Below are 17219 nucleotides of genomic sequence, written 5' to 3'. Positions count from 1 at the left end.
CCCCCTCTTCCTCCATCTCAGTAGCAATTGGAAGTGGAATTGGTATTATGTGAAGTAAGTTAAACAGATGTACCTCCTACCTCCATGACTTACATTCTAAAAATAGCACTTGGCAGAGCTACCGCAGTTGAAGGGAAATGAAAACACATGGAACAATGTCATAAAAATGTTATACCAGCTGTTCTTCCTGCCCCTGCTTGCTTTCTTTCTTTCTTTCTTTCTTTCTTTCTTTCTTTCTTTCTTTCTTTCTTTCTTTCTTTTTTTAAACTTTTCAGTGAAATATAATTACCTATGATCTAAAGATCTCTAATTTTATGTGTACAATTAGTTTAGTTTTCTCAATATTTATCCTTCGTAACTAGCACTCCAATGTATAGAATTTTCATCACTCCAGAAAGTTTCTTTGCACCATTATACAGTTAGTTCTCATCACAGACAGTTACCATACTGATTAGTTTTGTTTCAGCATTTCATAAATATGGAATCCTAGGTGGCTGATTTCTTCCACTCAATACAGTGACAGTCTTCCGTGCTGTACTAGGTACTAGTAGTTCTTTCATCCTTATTACTGGATATGAATTCATTGTGTAGACATACCATAATTTGTTTCCCATTCTTTTATTGGTGGACATCCAGTGTATTTGAGGTTTTTGGCTAATTTGAATAAAGCTTTCACAAACATTCTTTAATTGGATGCTTTTAAATATTTTTGTTAATTCTTTGAGAATTTCATTCAAGGTCATATTCATTCCAATTCCTCCCCTTAATTTTGCCCAGATCCACACCCAACTTCCTGCCCCCCAAATTTGTGTCTTCTTTCTTAAAATTTAAAAACCTACATTACTCCAATTTGTTCTGTCCATGTATTTCTAGGTGTGGGCCAGAAGCCATAGCCTTAAAGAAAACTGGCTCTCCCTCCTCCAGGAGCCATCAACCATCCATAGGTACTCAGCTAGGGTTGGGGCCTCCTGAGCCTCTCCCGTGCACACTGTGATGCTCACTGGCTTGATCTTGTGCAAGGCTTTTCAGGCAGCCACAACTACTATGAGTCCATGAACATAGCAATTTTGTTATGTCCAGAAGATACTATTTTGATCTGCTCCCCCCTGGAGTCTGGCTCTTAGAATCTTTCCATTCTAGCTTCAGAGATGGTCCCCGAGCCTTGGGTAAGGAGATGTGATATAGATGTCCCATTTGTGGCTGAGCACTCACTGACTTATATTCTCTGCATTCTGGCCAGCTGAACTTTTGGTATTAACCACCATCTACTGCACAAAGAACCTCCTATGATGAGGTCTGAGAGCTGCACTAATCTATGTCTAGAGGGATATGAATTTAGAGGGCAGTTCGAGACTATGCCTATTTAGCACAATAGTAGTAGTAGGTTCACCCCTGGAGTCTGTGAGATCACCAAACATGGGTTCTTGGCCGCATTTGCAGTACCAGACATGTTTCCTCCTGTGGAGCAGGCCTTAAAACCAATCAGAAAGCAGTTTTAAAAATTAATTTGTGATTTGGATGGGAGCTAAGTACCATCAAACTATAGTGTGTGAAATCACAAAAATTCAATTAAAATTGATTTGTAGGAGGTATTCACAAATTCTGAATACAGCTTAGTTATATGTTTCTTTTCCACTTCAAGTCCGAGGCTTGAATGTTCATTTTCCTAGTGGTATCTTTCGATGAGGAAAAGTTTGAAGGTTTTAAGAAACTACCACTTTATCTTTCTTTTTTCTTAAGGAAAGAATCTTTTTGCACTCCTTCCAAGAAATTGTTGCCTATCTCTTCTAGTAGAGTTATTGTTGAACTTTTATATTCAACATCATCATTCATATTGAGATAATACTTGTGTATGATTCAAGACTTCTTTTAAATACATTATTTTACATTTATTGTGTATGTGTTTGTGTGTGTGCATGTGTGTGGGTACATGTGCCAAGGCATGCATGTGGAGATCAGAGGACAACTCTTGGGAGTTGCTCTCCTTCCACCAAGTGGGTTCTGGGGATCAAACTCAGGTCATCAAGTCTTGGCAACAAATGCCATTACGAAGATAGCCATCTCCCTGCCTTCTTAATATTGTCTTAATCCATTTGGGATACTAGAAAAAAAAACAGCCAGCAGAGTGGCCTATAACCAACAAATAGTCATCACAGTTGTGGAGGCTGTGTAGTTCAAGATCAAAATGTGGGCAGGTTCTGTGTCTGTTGAGAGTCCACTCCTCAAAGACCATGCCATCTCACTGTGACCTCTCTTGACAGGAAAGATTATCTCTAAGGCCTCTTTTATGAGGGCATTACTTCCATTCATGAGGTCTTATGGCACCCTCATTAGCACATCCACCACAGGCCCTCATCCCAATAGTATCACTTTAGGGATTGGGATTTCAGTACAGGAAATTTGGGATGGTGGAAGCACGAACATTCAAGGCACATCAGAGATTTATTTGTTATAGTGTAATTGAACACTTTCCATTCTCCATTCAACCATTCTGGACCTCTGTAAAGAATCATTTGGCTAGAGCTGGACTTCACAATGCATGCCTTTAATCCCAGCATTCAGGAGGTTAAGGTAAGGGAATTGTAAGTTTAAGGCTATTTCAGGTTACATAGAGAGCTCTAGGCCAGCCTGAGCTACATAGTATGACCCCATCCCATAATATCGTCACCTCAAATAATTTGGCTATGACTTGTGGAGCCTTTTTGTTCTATGATATTTCCATGATATGTATTTGCATATCATATGTTAGTTCTACATTATGTTGGTTGCTATTACATTATAGCAAACCTTACAGGAAAGACGTAAATTCCCAAGCTTAGTTTTCCTTTTCTGGGGAATTTTGATTCTTCATATTGCAACAGAAATTTTAGAATTTGCTTTCAAGTTCTCTAATAAAAGTGCTTGGCTTTAAATAGTGATTTCCTTGTATTTATGGATCAGTTCTGAGAGAACTAACAACTTGGGGGTTGAGTTTTTCAATCAGTGAGAATTTGAATTTATTTAGATGTTCCTTAGTTTTTGTAGTAATGTACTATCATTTTCAAGCTATAGATTTTATATGCTTTCATTAACTTCTTCTACAAAATAAGGTATTTTTGATGCCATTATACATCTCTACTCTTTTTTTTAAATGTCTTTTTTCTTTTACTGGAGAAGAGTTTAGAATATTTTTAAAAAGATTTACTTTATTATTTTTATTTAAACTTGTGTGTGCGTGTGTGTGTGTGTGTGCCTGAGTGCAGTGTCCATGGAGGCCAAGAGGGCATTGGAGTCCCTGGAGCTGGAATTAGAGGTGGTTGTGAACCACCCACGTGGATACTGGGAACCAAACTCTAGTCCTCAGGAAGAGCAGCAAGCTCTGTTAATGCTGAGCCATCTTCACAGTTCTGAGATTAGAATATTTCATAATTAGATCAGGCAGATATAATTACTTTGTCTCCATTACTGTGGTTGTTTGCTAATTTTACTTTAAATTGAAGTAATGTGATACAGTGTGTATTAGTCAGGGTTCTCCAAAGAAACAGAACCGGTAAAATGAATATATATGTATAGAGATATATCAGCTTAGCTCACAGGATAGAGTCCAAGGTGTCCAATAATGGCTGCACCACTCTGGAGAGGCTGAGAATCCGTAGTTGATCAGTCCACGAGGCTGGCTGTCTCAGTAGTCCCAATCTGGCGCTGAAGGCCTGATGAATTCCAAAAGATCAGCTAGTCTTCAGTCTACAGCAGCAAGACGAACTCACCAGTGAGAGAGAAGGCAAGCAGCAAGAAGCCAGGTGTTCTCCTCTGCCATGGCCTTTTATACTGGCTGCCATCAGGAGGTAACACCCACATTTAGGGTGTGTCTTCCAGCTTCAGATGATCCAATCAAGAAGATCTCTTGCATTTCAGTTAATCCCAGATCCAGTCAAGTTGACACCCAGGATTAGCCATCACACAGTGTAAGAGACTTTGGAACGCTTTGGTTTGGAGTTTGTATTTCTGTTTTGTCACTTATTATCTGTATAAATTAGCCAAATTATATAAACTCTTAGGAGTTCCTCTCTTTTGGCAATAAATTAGGGATGACAATATTTGTCTAATCTAGTTGGTGTTCTATATAACAGAATACAATGTTTCATTTCTTTTTTCAGTTTTCTTGAGACATGATCTACCTATATCCCCAGCTGGCCTGGAGCTTGCTATGTAGAACAGGCTGGTCTATATCTCACAGAGATCTGCCTACCTTTGCCTCCTGAGTGCTGAGATTAAAGGGGTATGCCAGCACACCTGGATTCCTAAAAAACTGAAAGCAATCTTATTTTGAAATAGATAGTATGTATATGTCATAAGATAGTTGAAAATAAAAAAAAAGAAATATAGTAAAAAGTAAAACTCTTTCCTATTCTGATTCTCATTCTTCAAATTCTCTGCCCTAGAGCCAACCATCCTGCCATCTTTTGGTACACATATATAACTATTCTATCTAGATGAAAGTATATATGCATTCCATTTTATAAGCACAAATGGTAGGGTATTCTTCATATTATTCATCAATTTGCATTAAGAAAAGTTAACCACACATCTTGGAGGAGATCATATGGACCTTTTTTAAAAGAAAACAAAAGTTGTGGGCTGGGGAGGGATGAATTGGGGTATAGAAAAACTTGTTGTGAAAATAAAAGGCCCCATGTTCAAATCGCTAGCAACTGCATAAAAGCTGGACATGGCTACACATGCCTATAGCCCTGGTGTTGGGGGATAGACAGGCAGAGATTGCTGGCCAGCCAGCCTAGCCTTAAAGGTGAGTCTCAGGGTCAGGAAGAGACGCTGTCTCAAAAAATTAGTGGAAAGTGATAGAAAAAGATCACTCTCTAACTCAGCATCTATCATAGTCTCCATACACAAATACACCCCCACACACACAAAGAAAAGAAAAAACTCATTTGCATGCAAACTGGGCTGAATGTGGCAAGGCAGGAAGTACATACTCTGTCTCCTAGTCCTAATCCCTTATTAAATTATGGAGCATCATGTACTCAGAGTGGAAGAAGCTATAGTCAACATTCACTTCTGGAGTTTCAAATTTTGATAGTGGAGGATAAGAGGAGGTGAAAAAGTTTAGATTAAGGGGAAGGTGAAGTGCAGAAGATGTGGAGAGAGAGGTGATTGTAGGAGATCTTGGAGCCAGAATATAAATTGTAGAAAGAGACTTCCTCTGAGGTGGTAAAGTGAGAAACTCACTATTTTTGTGATATTAATTGATAGGAAAAGTCAAAGAATTTAAAAATACATATAGAGAATTTTGTTGTGGCTAGCTTTTAAGTTTTTCAAGGGCCTTGGGCAAAGAATGATATAGATATTTACATTGTGTTTCTCTGAATGTAGCACCAGTCTGTATCTGAATCATGTGAAAATGAGCTTTTGCAGGGTTACACTTAACATGTACAGATCAAGATCAATACAAGTAGGTATGGACCAGTAGAATTCATATTAATAACTTTTTGTTTGAAAATTTAATACATGTGTACACTGTGTTTTGATTAGGTCTACCCCATTCCTTCTGCTCAAATTCCTCCCCTACCCCACTACTATTTCCTCCAAACTTCATGTGTTCTTCTTTCTTTATTTTTTTAACCCACTGAGTCCACTCAGCCATGCCAGTATGTGTATAGGTGTGGGTCATCTGTTGGAGCATGGGTATCCTCTTAGGGGCTGTATCCTTGAAGAAAACCGACTTTTCCTTTCCTAACAGCCATCAATTGCCAATAGCGCTTCAGTTACTGATGGGACTTTGTGAACACCTTCTTCCATGCTGGGGTGCTGTCTAACTTGAGCTTATGTAGGCCTTGTGCATGTTGTTACAACTCCTGTAAGTTCACAAGTGCAACTGCCTAGTTGTGTCCCAGAAAATGCTGTTTCATTTTAGTCATCCACTGTGTCTGGCTCTGATAATCTTACTACTGTCTCTTCTACAATGATCCCCTATCCTTGGGAGGAGAGGGTATGATTTAGATGTCCCATTTAGGGCTGAGCATTCTACAATCTGTTATTTGTTGAATATTGACAATTTGTGTGTCTCTGTGTTGATCACTCTCTTCTGCTAAAAGAAGCTTCTCTCCCAAGAGTGCTGAGAGATGCACTATGGATATAACAATAAATCATTAGGAGTCATTTTAACACTACATCCATTTAGCACTGGTTCTTGGCCCCAATAATGTGGTGCCTGGCATGAGGTCAATCTTGTGGAGTGGACCCTAAATCTTATCAGAAAGCAGTTGGTTACTTCCATAACTTTCATGCCACTATTGAACCAGTGTGCATATCCTATATGGGCAATCATTTCTGTAGCTTGTGGAATTCACAGCAGGGTTAAGATTGAAGATCACTTTTCTCCTCCAGTAGCATGCATAGAATCTTTCAGGGATGAAGTTTACAGGTTAGTAACAGCTTGCTATCTCCATGTTCCAAGAGTTAAGTATGTGATGTCTTCATCAAAAAAGTCTCACTATCAAGTTCTGGAGAGTAACCAAGGGCATTGCCAATAACCTGTAAAGTTTGGAGGCCTTTAAGACCCCATTGACCAACAACTCCAAAAGGGGCAGCAAATACCTGCCATTGGGCTTTTTTATTTGCTATCCTATGTACTTATAGGATAAGTACATTTAAATCGTATATATAATATAAAATTTTTAAATTTTTTGATTTATTTTTATTTTATGGGTTTGAGTGTTTTACCTGCATATATGTAAACATGCTGCATCATATAATGCCCACAGAGTCCAGAAGAGGGCATTAGATCCCCTGGAACTGGGGTTATGGATAGATGTTAGCCACCATGTAGATGCTGGGTCCTGGGAACAAATCCCAGGTTGTCTGCAAGAGAAGCCAGTGTTCTTAACAACTGAGTCATCTCTCCAGCTCATTCATGTGTACATGTTTTAGGAAACTCTTACAGTAGTAAGTTTCCACATGATTTTAGAAAAGGTCTTCAGTGTTTGTTATCTCTCCCCACATCCCTCCTCTGCCCTGTCCTCTCACCTCCCATCCCACTCAATCCTTCGTTATTATTAACTTGATAAATGCAGTTTTGCTGAACACAATTTACTGTTACTCTTAAAAGTTGAAAGACATAGTGGGATGACGTATTTTACTCATCTCCTTAAAGTTTAATATGTATTTTATTTCACTTAATGTGAAGAATTATAAGTTGACATGAACAGAAGGAGAACTCAAGCAATATATCATCACTTCTTAGTGTGAACTTGTGAATATCTAAAGTTTCTACTTTATTATTATTTTTGCTCTATTTTCTCTTTTATTGCTTTTCTGTTTTCAGTTGCTTCAAAATTTTGTTTCTATAGTGTCTTATGAGGCTTGTTTATCAAGGGCTAAGAAATCAGCCTCTGATTTCATATTAACCCTTGACAAACCTACTGTTTAGTTCCATAATACTAGGGAGATTATGCTAAATAAAGTCTCTGTTTCTGAAAAGCAAATACGTTAGAAACTAAACTCTTATTCTATGAACATGTCTTCTAAGCACAAATTATTAATGCTGTATTAAGTTCTACCTTTATACCTAGTACACAGATTCACATGGCTTCAAAGGCAGATGTGGGCTGATTGCTGTCATTTGAACACTGGGGCACTCCAACTGGGAGGAAGTCAGACATAGTTATCAGTACACGATTAAACACTGTCAATCTGGGAAATCACTTAAAGACAAAATGACTGAAAAAAGTATATGCCAAAGTAAAAGATAGGAAAGTAAGAGACAGTTTCTAGTTTAATTAGGACACTCTGGTTATCCACAATGTGGCATTTTTACATTTTTGGATTAATGTTGGGAGCTGTTAGTCTATTATGTACATTGAGCTGTGGCAGGCTTGTTTACTGAGTTTGTGTTATGCACACCAGTATCTAATCTGCCTAATCAGGAGGAATGTGTTTATATGGAGAGCCTCACAACACCTGACCTTGAGGCAATAGTGGTAAACAAAAGGATCAAAGAAACCTTTGAAGTATCTGAAGGCTCCTTGACCCTCAGATACAGGTGGGGAAAACAGGTGTTGAAACTGATTGAGTTCTTCTGTATAAAAAGGTGGAGCTGAAATAAACCAGGGCTGCAGTCACCACTGTTAGCCCTCCCAAGTATCTTTTCTGTCTCTTGTTCTTTCCTTCAATCCTCACTCCCCCTTTCAGGTACTGTCCGTCTTGGCCAGCTGGCACCGGCAGATTAACTAAATAAAAATATAAAATAAAAATTTCCCAGACTTTGAAGATCTTTAATTAAAAAAGGGGGTCCCCAAGATGCCAGTTGGAAAACTTCTAAATGCTTCTAAAAATTCTTATTTCTCCTTGGTACTCAGTAAAAGGATGTACCAGTCAACAGCACTATGGTTTGAATATAAGTAGATTTTTTTTCTTTGCAATGTGCCTCCTTATTTTTTTGATTAAATTTGTTCTTTAACAATTTCATTCCATGTATACAATGTATTCTGATAACTCTGACCCCCAGTCTCCTTTATCTCTTTCCCACCACTGTCATCCCCCTCTTCCTACAGGCCCCTATTCTACCATCAGGTCTTCCTGTTTTGTTGCATGACCCACTGATTTTTAACCATGATCATCTGTATGGCCACAGGTTTGGAACTACCATTAGAGCCTGGTGGGCTCACTGTGTGGTATACAAAAGAAGGTAATGACTGTCCTTCCTCCAAGAGGTGTTTCTTACTTGTTGAATGCTTGCTTATACATGGTAATGGGATGGAGCTACATATATTCAAGACGATGCATTGGCCACTGAATATTTTGGAACCAATCCACTACAAATGGAATGCATTTGGATAACAGATTTGCTTACTGGTACTTATGTGCCTTTTGCATACTAGGTAGTGTGCAAATATTGGGCATTATTAAACCAAGTAAATAAATGAAAAAATACAATTATACTTGTGATGTATGTAGTGAAGGGAATGGTCAGAACACAATGATAGAGAACCTTAGATTGGTGTTAGGGAACAGGGAACCATTTTTCCCACTGCAGAATAGGACCTGCAGATGGAAGGAAGTAGTAGAGTGCTTAGGGGTACTCCAAGTAGGAGGATGACTGCACTAAGTGGGATTATGGTGCAAAGCTTTGGGGAAGTTAATTTCTGAAATAGATAATTTGAGTCTTAGAGGTGATTTTATGGAAGATAGCTGGAGAGAAAGATATGTGTGTAATCCAATAAGGTTAAGGGACAGTATTTAAAGGTAGAGGTCTGTAAATTTTAGGGAATGAGCAGTAGATGAAGATAGTTTTCAGGGAAAAGTTTTATGAAAAAGTATTAGATAGTGCTTGGGTCATAAGAGGTTCATTCAGATGGATCAAAATGTTTCTGAACTAAAGGAAAGTATAATGATGTCTTCAAAAAAATTTTAATCCTCATCTCTGAAAATTTCTTTGTTAGCAATTTTCTTAAAAATCTACTCAAGCTCTCCTATAATATACTGATGTTGCATGTTCTAAGGGACTTATTAATACATGAAACTTTTTTTTTCAATGATGCTGGAGATGCAACCCAGGGGCTTGCACATGCTAGATAAGGGCTCTAGCCCTGTTCAGCTCTGAAACATTCTTTTTAGAGGATCATATTTTAACTTCAGTATGGAAATAAATGCCTTTGGGTGGAGACTAATGCCACACAGAATGTCATCTTCTTCTGAATATATTATACAGATGATCACATTTTCAAGGGAAAATTATTTTCTATGTATATTATTTTCATTCAGGGCTATACTTTAGTGAGTCCCATGTTTCATTTGTGAAAATGAGAATAACTACACATGGCAATTAAAATGTAGTAAACTCTTAAAAATATCACATCTAGTAGTAATAATCTTTTTAAAACCATAAACATCATTTGTTATTAATCAAGTCATGAAACCAAATATAATTGAAATAGTGAGACAGCCCATGAGTCTCATAAAAATCAGCTTTTAGAAGCTGGTTATCTTAGAGATGAATGTAATGACCCAATAAAGTCAATGTGCAGTTTTTTCTGGAGTTCCATTTATTATTTACATTTTTTTTTTATCTTTTAAATTCCCCCACTCACCTCTTCAGCCTCTATTTAATAGAGAGAATGTATCATAACATGTTGAATTCTGCACCTCTTGGACACGGGGAGTAAAAGTTTTCATTGAAGAAGTTTTTGCTTCCTTAGTGGGTCTAATACATTTCTGGCCTCTCTTGGGCTGGGTGTGGTGGCATACCCCTTTAATCTCGGCACCCAGGAGGCAGAGGCTAGTGGATCTCTGAGTTCTAGGTCAGTCAGGGTTGCACAGTGAGCACCTGTCTCAAAATATATGCATTTCTTTCTCTCAATGCAACTAATATTCATCTAAAATTTTATTTATTATTGTTGTGTGTGTCTGCATGATGTTTCTGTATATGCGTGGGCATGCATGCCATGATGTGCATCTAGAAGTTAGATGATTACTTTACTGAGTTGGTTTTCTTTTTGCACCTTTATGTGAGTTACAGGGATTAAAATGAGGTCCCAGGTTTGCATGGAAAGTACTTTTACTGGCTGAGCTGTCTCATGGACCATCAATATAGCGAATATTTAGAAAAAACAATTTACCTGCTTATTTTTATTTTATGTGCATTAATGTTTGCCTGCATGTATATATGTGCACCACATGCATGCTTGGTATCCACGGAGGCCTGAAGAAGGCATTGAATTCCCCAGAAGTGTAGTTGCAGAAGGTTATGGTTGTTAGCTGACATATGGGTGCTGGGACCTGAACCTGGGTCCTCTACAAAGACAGCAAGTACTCTTAACCACTGAGAAATCTCTCCAATCCATAGCTAATATTCTTACAATTGAAACTTTGTGCTTCTATGGAATATGAATTGGTGATTTTTAAACTACACTCAGGGGGATATAAAACTCATGAATATGACTATAGTTAATTATAGTGTAGATGAAGCTGCATAACAGTGAAGAAACATAACATGGTATAATCAAACTTCAGTAAGTTACTTGCAGGAGTTGGGACCCTTCAGGGGACCATAGAACTTTCTGATTGTAGGCAAGCCTAAATCCAAAGCTAATTAAACTGTGGGTAGTGATGGCAGTTTATGTATGTGATTAAGGAGACTCCTTTGTCCTTTTGAAAACTATAGGCTTGCTTCAATTAAATTTTGCAAAACCACTGCTTTTAACCCAATCATTCTTACTTGAGATGGAGACAAAGACTGAAAAAAGTAATGTGACTGAAAAATTTGGTGTGATTTCAATGGCATTGAAAAGCTACCCTGAGCAAATAACTGCCATTTCTTAAAAGTTTACAGTCTCCTCATCTGTTTCCTTTCCCATTTGAGCGAAATGTTAGAATAGATTTTTCCAAAAAGGCAGAAAAAACTGGGAATGAAGGCAATATACCTTATACCTTGGTTATTTTACTATAAAGTCTGTCAATGGGGCCTGGAGTGATGGTTCCACAGTTAAGAGCACTGACTGCTCTTGCAGGAGACCTGGGTTTGAATCCCAGCACCCACATGGTGGCTAACAACTGGCTGTAACTGCAGTCCCAGGGGATCCGATGCCCTCTTCTGACCTCTGTGGGCACTGCATGACACGGGTACACTTAACATACATGCAGGAACACTCAAACACATAAAATAAAAAATAAAGTTCTTTTTAAGTCTGTCAATGGAGTCCTCACAGAGTCTGCAATTTTGTCATTGACCGTGAAGCAAGGGTTCAAGCGGAACTATTCTCATCAGATCATTTATCATCCTTAAGAAGTTGACTCTTCCCAAGACCTTTCGATGACCATACCATTTATCACTTATTCTATTATAAAATGAAGTGGAAATACTTGATAAACTGGGTGCACTATGTTTCCTTGAGATAATTGCCTGTCTTCCTTACCTCATGAACGAAACTGCTTTTAGACCTCTGTTCTTCAAATTCTTGTTGTGTCCATTTTAGGATTTCAAAATGTTAAACTTGTTCTTAGGGCATACTTAAAACTAAAATGCAAATATCAATCTTTAAAAAAATGTTTTTTATGTAGATAGAAATGAAAGGCAATAAAATGGCTCGTGAGCCTATTGACTGCTGATGCAAACAGACTGCATAGCGTGGACCATCCAGAACACAATACACTGACCAAAGGGGCTTGGGGGTGAAGAAAGGGAAATATAAAGCCTGCCCCCTCCTGCATTAAGCGAACCTGCAGCACCTCGCCTAGTGCTTCCTTCTACCTGACTCCCAGTGTCTGTGTGTTGACTCCGCACCTCTTGCCCAGAATTACAAAGAACACCATGTGGCTTGTGATGAACTTTGCCTCCTGCCTGTATGAAGTCCATGTAGCTATTTAAGCAGAGGTGAACTATTTTTCCTTAGGAAGGATGGGTTTGAGTGCATAGAGATAAAGGGCAGGTTGTTGTATAGGTAAGAGATCATTCAATCCCCAATTAAGTCAATTAAGTTTTTTCATTTGGTGCCTAAAGTTGTTTTGGAGGTTTATGATATTAAAATATTTTCTATCTCTAAAGGCAAAGATGTTCTCGTAGTTCACTTTTGCTTGACAAAATGAGCTGGTTTGGGTGGCGTATAGCTTTACAGGATGCATTTCCCCTTGGCAAAACCCAGTGCATGTAGAAGTAGTTCAGGTGAAATCACTGAAAAACTCAAGTGATTCTGTTCTATGTGTCTTGGTTAAGAATGCAGAGAGTATTCTAGAAAAGTCTTTAGCAACTGGACCACAACATAAAGCCTGCAACTCAGAAAACTGTGCAGTCACATCTGCATGTCGTGGAAGCAGTTCAAGTGTGACATCTTTGATTTCTTCATAATGTGGAGGTAACAGTACTTCTTGTTTCTCAGTCATTTATCATCTATGTTATATGGTATTTATTTATTACAGAGTCTCCCTTCCAAATATAATTCTTTCTTTTCTTTTTTTAAAAAAAAATTTTTTTGTAATGAATATTTTAGCTCAACATACAAAGTAATGGTTTTTATTATGCAATTTTCATAATCCATATCCATTTTATTATTATTTGTTCCCCCACCCCACTGCCCTCCCCAATGTCCTCTGTCCTCCTTTGGTTTGTTGCCTTACCTCTCCTGTATAGTTACCCTTCTGCTTTCATGTAATGTATGCCATTATCCTTCCTTTTTTTCTGCCTCCCTTAAGATCACTTCCTCCTCTCTTGAAATTCCCTTTATAGGTTCATGATTTACATATACATACACACAAGTTTATATATGGGCTCCACATTCGTATTAGCTACTTGTTGCTATGACAAAATATGTCAAAAACAACTTCAAGAAGGGAGAGTGAGTTTTGGAGGAGGGTAAACCAAAACTAATGATGTATGTAAAAGACATATAGGAGCCTAATACTTTACAAGCTGTAGCAGGAGGCCTCCAAAGATGGCGCAGACCCAGAGCCCTGGGATTCAGCAAGAATTCACTTCACTTCACTTCCTGGCCTGTAAATAGCCTGCAAAAAGGAGCCCGTGCTTCTGTACCCTGCTCGTGAGCCTATTGACTGCTGATGCAAACAGACTGCATAGCGCGGACCATCCAGAACACAATACACTGACCAAAGGGACTTGGGGGTGAAGAAAGGGAAATATAAAGCCTGCCCCCTCCTGCATTAAGCGAACCTGCAGCACCTCGCCTAGTGCTTCCTTCTACCTGACTCCCAGTGTCTGTGTGTTGACTCCGCACCTCTTGCCCCCACCCTCCTAATCGGCAGGTGACCCGATCCAGGTCAGAGTCTTCACAGCTGGCCTGGGAAGACCCGCAACAATAAGCTAACTAAAAAAATATGTTACCCCCCACACATACCCCAAATAAACAACAAAACAAAATGTCTTCATCCTATCGTTGAAGATAACACATATTGAGTCATAAAACATGAAGAAATCAAGCAGGTACTGACTTGGAAGCTTCATTCCTAATGGCTAGTTTTCATAACACTGGAAGGTGCTATGGATGCTACCAGAAGAGGAAAATAATCAGTAGCCTTACCCAGCTCTGAATGCTGTGAGGTAAAGTAATGACTGGCCTCATAGGATATGGCCACTGGTGCAATAGAGGCATGAAAGTTACCTAAGTAACCAACCACCATCTGATTGGATTTAAGGCCCACTCCACGAGATACAGTCTATACTTGACAACATTATTGGGGCCAAAAACTTATGGTTAGTTGGACTGTAGGCCCTAGTGGATAACCTACTGACTAATATTCTACTAAGTGAACATAATATTAAAATGACTTCTAATGACTTACTCCTGTACACATAGATTAATGCACCTCTCAAATCTCATCAGAGAAGCTTTTTCTTATAGTACAAGGCAATTATCATAGAGACCCAAAGCTGCTCGATGTACAGAGAATAAGAGACTGCAGAGTGTTCATTTCTAAATAGGACATTTATATGACATCCCTCCCTGCAAATTTCATGGATCATCATGGAAGAGAGAGTAGAACGACTGTATGAACCAGAGGTGTTAGATGACTGCAAAGAAAGTGTTTAATTGAATTTTTGTATATTTGATACAGAACATCACAATCAGTCTTAATCATCTTTATACCCCCTTCCCCACTGGCATTCTCCCATAGATACCCCCCCACTGGTTTTCATACATTCTGTAATTTTCTTAAGGCCTATTGCATCAAGTTAGTGTTTCCAGATGTCCCTCAGTGCAAGTTTGTCTACTGAGGTCTAGTCAGCCTATCTAGAGCCTCTTGCTTTAGGAAGATTAGCTTTTCCTCACCCAGCAGTAATCAGTTGCCAATATTTCTTCAGTTAAAGTTGGGTCAACTGTCTATTTCTCCAGTTCTATGCTGAGTTTTTGTCTGTTTGAGTTTGCATGGGTCCTGTGCATGCTGACAGCATTGCTGTAGGTTCATATGCATAGGGTCCCAGGAGATTATGAGACTCTATTTCCATATGGTCATGCACCTCCTCCCTGGCTCTTACAATCTTAAGGAAACAGTGTTTTTCAGACAGCAGGGTAGTTGCATATATGAATTTACAGCAATTGTGACAACATGCACAAGAACTGTGTAACCTCAAGCCAGAAAAAATACTAGGATGGAAGAGGGGAAGTGTGAACAAATCCCAACCTGATCTAAGGAAGCATTTGTGTTTGATAGCTTCTGGGAGAGTAAGAATCAGTTTTCTTTAAGAGTATGACACCTGATAGGCCAACCATGCTCCAGGGTAGGTGCCACACTCAAAAGCATTGGAGAAACACAAATTAGACTCTATGGGGAAAAATAAAAGAACATGAAGTTGGGTGGGCAATGAAAATGGGGTTGGATCTGAGAGGACTTGGGGGAGAGAGGATAATATGATCAAAATACATTGTAAGGAATTATCAAAGAATTAATAAAAGTATTTTAAAAATTAAACCAAAACAAAACAAAGAGGAGCTTGAACAGGTCTACCCTTCATGGCTCAATAATGCTGCTCCCAGAAGTATTTAAACAAAAATACCAGTGCCAGGTGAGAGATATCTTCCTATGAGTTGTTGGACAAAGAATACCCAGAAACGTCTAAAACAATACAGGCTCTTGGCCACTGCTCTTGGTTGCCCACAAGAACTAGATTATAAGACATTATTGCTGAAGACAGCACACCTTTTGAATACAGGACACAAGGAAATCAAGCAGGAGCTCAGCTGAAAACTTCTTCCTTGTTGATTAGCATTCAAAGTGCCAGAAGGTTCTATGAAGGCTGTTGGGGGAAAGAGTCATCAACAGTCTGATATAGCTGTGGATTCTCTATACTACAATACTGACTTACCAACCAAGGTGGAATAGTGACCTGAGTGCTCTGGAGGAAACCAAACACTTCCTGACTGGATCTGTGGCCTAGTCCATGGGAGAGAATACATCACTGGTACTGTAAATCTTGTCAAAAGTTTATCACTAGGAAGGACACAAGTCCTATAGGGGAATCTACTACTGACATTTTGCTAAATATACATGTAAACCACCTTTTATGTATTTACATTTATACTCATAGAGTAGTTCAGTTCTCAGCCTTAGAATTAGTCAAAACAGACACTCTTAACTGGTCAAAGTGCTGAGAATAAGAGACTGCTGAGCACTACTCAGCCATACATGGGATCTCTATATCATGTACTCTGAAACTCAAGGAATACCTCAGAAGAGGGGAGTGGAAAGAATATAAAAGCTGGAGGACAGGGAAAGAATGTTATAAAAGGCCGTGTTCTGGATATGGCATAGCCAGTGCACTCAGGAATACACAACAACAGTGACTATCTGCAAACACATGTACACACACACACATGAACAACATAAAAGTAGTTGGAAAACTAGTTGGGAAGAAGAAGGGGGTCATCGGAATGGAAAATGTATAAGAGAAGGTAATGGAACAGGAATATGATTGTACATTGTATATGTGTATGAAATTATAAAAAAACTAGTAAGAAAGAAGGAAGGGCTGTTTTTGCTTATGGTTTAAGGGTGCAGTCCATCATGATGGAGAATTCACGGCTGTAAGAACTTGAGGCAGATGGTCATATTCCTTCCACAGCCAGGAAGCAGAGAGCTGGGCTGGTGATATGGCTTAATGGGTTGAGGCACTTGTGTGAAGGCCTGATGACCCGAGTTCCGTCTCTGGATTCTACAGAATGGCAACAGAAAACTAACTCCTGAGAATTGTTCTCTGACTTCCACACATGTGTGCAACTCTATGTGCTTGTACACACACACACACACACACACACACACACACAGTGAATAAATTAATTTAAAAAAGAAGTATAGTGTGTTGCTGTTTGGCTCCCTTTCTCCTTTTTATTCACCACCCTTGAGATGGTGCTGTCCATATTTATAGTAGGTCTTCACACCTCAATTGCCCTAATCTAGAGAAATCCCTCACAGACGTGCCCAAAGATTTGTTTCCATGGTGATTCTAAATCCTATCAAGTTGACAATCAAGATTAACCATCAGAACATATGAGAGAAAATAGGCTGTTTGACTTTTTTTTTCTTTTTTTAAAAGTTTATTTATTTACTTATTTATCTTCTCCACTGGTACATAAAATCTTGGGACCACATTCATCTCAGTCGCCATCTTATCCCCAATACTGGCCACAGATAGTAGCAAACTGTGGAAACCAGCAAACAGAACAAGTGGTACCTGCCTTAGAACAACATGTAAGATGATACCTAAAGCAACAAACTCA

The sequence above is a fragment of the Nannospalax galili genome, unplaced genomic scaffold (assembly GCF_000622305.1).
Source record: "Nannospalax galili isolate Female #2095 unplaced genomic scaffold, S.galili_v1.0 scaffold606, whole genome shotgun sequence".
Taxonomy (NCBI): Eukaryota; Metazoa; Chordata; class Mammalia; order Rodentia; family Spalacidae; genus Nannospalax; species Nannospalax galili.
The sequence above is the reverse complement of the archived record's forward strand: the minus strand, read 5'-3'. Positions refer to the sequence as shown.